Source organism: Lactuca saligna, chromosome 7 (genome assembly GCF_052625555.1).
Source record: "Lactuca saligna cultivar CGN05327 chromosome 7, ASM5262555v1, whole genome shotgun sequence".
NCBI lineage: Eukaryota > Viridiplantae > Streptophyta > Magnoliopsida > Asterales > Asteraceae > Lactuca > Lactuca saligna.
Genome location: NC_136423.1, coordinates 27,603,350 through 27,607,685, shown reverse-complemented (window position 1 = coordinate 27,607,685; position 4,336 = coordinate 27,603,350).

The window sequence follows — 4,336 nt, the reverse complement described above, 5'->3', positions numbered from 1 at the left end:
TTTTGAATAACCTTTGTGAGACTATTAACAACAATTTTAAGGAAGGTCATGATTACACTACTAGAAAAACAGCCTTTAATGACGCGCAAACAATGACACGCAGTGATTTACGATACGCAAAAGCGTGCGCTCTAAAAATAATGTCATCTCTTCAAACTTTTGATGGATAGAGGTCACGCTTTTGTGCGTGCCCTAAAATTAATGTCCAAGAAAAAAAATTAAAAACACGGAGGGCACTTATTTAAAAATGGGCGTCGTCTAGAAATGTCGCTTTATATTTTTTGAATGAAAGACGCGTTCTCTTTTTTTGCAGCTGGGGGGAAACAAAAATCCCAAAAGTTTGAAAGGCCGCCATTGTTATCCTCTATCTTATTTCCATCTTTCTTCTCTCTCTCTCTCTCACTCTCTCTCTTTCTCTATCTCTCTCACTCTAATACCCAAAAAAACCCTAATATCATCACAAATCGTCTTTTCTCCCGCAACAAAATCACAATATCACCAAATCTCTGATCCCGTCTTCTGAACATATCAAACCCGCAGGGGTTCTCGATTTCTCTATGTTGATGTGTGGTGACATGAAAAAAAAAGGAGTGTAGCGCCTCTACCTTTCAATTTCATTTGTCGGTTGCTCCAAATCAACTATTACTTTCTCTCTCACAGGGGTTTCTTTGTGCGTTCCATTCACCTCCGTTATAAAGGAATATATGTGGGATACAAAAAGCGTTCGAGAGAAAGGGAGGACATCGATCAAGGCTCACTTACTTCTACCCACTGGAACCACCATATCTCCCACTCAATGTTGAAAGCAACGTCGACATCGTCAATAATGTCGAAGACAAGATCCATGTTCTTATTTCTCCTTTATCCATGCCTCTAATTTCGATTTTGAATCATCTTCTCTTCTCTTCTGTAAAACCCTAACCAAAAAAACCATACAAGTTTAAATCATGATTTCCTCCTCCGGTGGCCATAGCTAATTTTGCGTTGGAGGCACTTCTTCTGCTCCCGATACTCATGGTTCTAAGGATTTCGCATACAGTTTTCTCAAATCTCGTGGCTACCATGGCCTCTTCCCTTAGATCGAGGTTCTCTCTATCTTTCTCTCTCTCTCTCTCTCTCTCTCTCTTGTGTGATTGAGGTGATATCTCCGATGAAGGAATCTTTTATTTGAATGATTTACTAGTACCTACACCCCACACAAGTTCATATTTCCGTATCTGGATGTCGAACATGTTACCATTTTTACCTGAGGAAGAAAACCAAAGAAGTTCATCGAGCAATAGAACAAATTATCATTGGTTTTATTATCTGCAAGCGTCATTGTTCTTTCTTATTATTTCTGTTGTTTCAAGATTTTGTTTTTTATGCCTGATTCTTTCATTATTGTGCAGATGATAAACTCTTTGATGCTTCACAGTATGCTTTTTTTGGTCGACCTACTACTGAGAAAATTGAGTTTGGGTGCTTAGAAGAAGATGAAGATAATCCTTCAACTGGAGTTCTTGATGATGAATGCCATTTATTTGACAGAGAAGAGGTATAATGTACATTCTGCATCTTCTGTTTTCACTTCACTCCATATTTATCTTCATTTATTGTTCATAATCTAAACACTTGAGATATTTTGCATTCATCACTTCACATTTTAGACATCTAAAGTCGTTACAATAGTTTCAATTAACTTCATGCAAATTCAAATCCCTAAACTTGCAGTGATAAAATATCTCATCTTTCTAAATCTTACATCTTCTTTTTCCACAGGAGTCAGGTGCAAGATCTTTATTGGATTTAGATGATCTGTCAACTATATTTTCAAAAGTATAGTTTTGATTTCAGTTTTTCACAATAAAGCTGTGAATTTTTTGAGCAAAATTAACTAAATTTCTTGTTTTGTAAACAGTTAAACAAATCAGTAAGCAGACCTAGACATCCTGGAGTTATTGGTGATCGAGGGTCAGGATCTATTTCAAGAGAAAGTAAGTATCTATATCAAATCTATTCAAGAAATACTTTTGATCTTCATTGCTTTTGTAACTGTGTTCATGTTCTTCTATAAAAAAAATATACATATATTTCAGGTTCATCTGCTTCAGTAGACCTACTAGAGTGGCTAGACCAACACATCTCAGATATAGAAAGCAGCCATGGATGCAGAAGATGTTCTTCACAATCTCATCTTCCTTCAGACCCTAAACCCTTATACAGAGCTTCATCATACCCTACAGAAAAACACTAATTCTTCATAGAACCCATACTCACACCAACCTCATCTCTCCCTTCATTTTCACTTGGGGCCCACAACAGTCTCCCCTCGCCATATCATCGTTCCCATTCCCAAATGCCCTTTTCAGACCTTAATCTCTCCCCTTTATCAAACACCTCTAGTCTTCACCTAACCAGTATCCCACACGGGTTACGCTATGGCTCAACCCGAACCCACCCGGTCCACCCCGGGTTAACTTACTACTCTCAAACACAAAACCAATGGGCTAACCAAGTGTTAGCCAACAATCTTCATCAAAAGATGCTCTTGTCCCAATGTTTCAACAAAAGCCACTTGGAGAAGTAAAATTGTTCAACTAGAGAGTCAAGGTTGAACCTATGGGTTAGCTGTGTCTTTCTCCCGATCCTATCATGAGTTACAAGAATCTTGAGTCTTTAAAGGTTAAGTTAAATGACCTATTTACCCTTTGTTGAAAATTAAGTTAAATCTACCCCACATCCATCAAGTCTTGCCATTATAATTATAAATAACCTAAGTTCACTATAAGGAAATTGTAATTGTTCTATAGCCCCACCCTTTCTTTATGCTACTTAAATCCTTTAGAATTCTCTCCTTGTAAGCATTCTAAGAGTAATTTCAAGTTCCTTCCCTATTTACCTGTTTCTTCTTACTTTGCTTGCTTCACTTAATTATTAATCATTTATTTTAGTAAGGATGTTTACATCTTTCTCCAACCATTTTCCTCATAATTTCTTAATTTTCCCATTTTGCCCTTGTTGTGTTCTGAAACATTTTTTGTTTATGTGGTAACATAACAATTAACAGGTTCACTGCATTTTTTGAGCTATTACCACTTCCGGCATTGGGCACAACTCCATTTTTGAAGGTTGACAAGATTTGTCAACAAATCTCTACCACCACCCTTACCATTGATAATTCCATCGCATTCTCCACCCCTTTTTCTCCTTTCACCTCCACTGCATCTACAAACCTTGAAGTCAAAAGTCCCTCAAGAATCCAGGTACTTTTTTATTTTCAAGTCAAATGGGACAAAAAACCCGCTCTCAATCTCTTGTTTATCATAAAAAATTAGCCCTAAAAAGCTTCACTAGTCCACTGGTATGCTGCAAATTGTAGATTGCTTTAAGAAGATAAAAAGTTGGGTGAAACTGCTCCATTTTGGAACTTCCGTGCTGCTTTGTATCTAGATCTGGAAGCCCCAGCTCCAATTCCTACTGCCTCAAATATAAGTCACACGGTTGATGAGAACTTGAGTGCGATTTCAGGGGTATATTCCTTAATTCTTTGCAGGTTTCTATTTGTGATAATTTCTTCTTTTTTATTAATTTGAGTTGTGATATATTTGTTTGAATGTAGGAAGATGTTTATCCTGTGGAGTACTACAATAGGTTCTCAATGAATCAAGTCCTTGACCCCCATTGGGGTGTGCTTTATGAAGAAGATGTAAGATATGCGTCAATTTCTCATTTTTCATTAATGTCTTATCAATCATTATTTAGAAAATAGTTTATGGGATATATATAACTCAGATTTAATATTAATAAAACAGTTAATTGGTCATAAGTCTCACACTTTGAACATTCTTGTCAATAATGCTCCTGGAGTTCTCAACCTGGTCACCGGAGTTATATCCAGAAAGGGTTACAACATCCAGGTTTGGTTTTTTATCCTTATAGTATAATTTTTTAGGTGAAATGTTTACTTTTTTTTTTAAATAACAATATTTAAAAATAAAAAATGTATTGTGTTAATGTGTGCAGAGTCTGGCTGTAGGTCCTACGGAAATGGAGGGTCTAGCTCGGATTACAAGTGTGATTCTTGGAACAGATGAATCTATTGAGAAATTGGTTCAACAGTTTACATTCATTCTCCATTTGTGGGTTCCATCAAATTTCCTATTACAATATTGTAGAAAAATCTACAAAATTGACATATTTTGTTTTTGCAGGTGTTCATTTTCAAGGGGCAAAAACATCTTTTAGTGATAGTGAGAGTGAGGAAAATCACAAGGGTTACGTTTGCCAGTGATTTGATTAAGCAGGTGCATGAGATTGAGCAACAAATAAGTGGGGTTACAATTGGGATCATTGT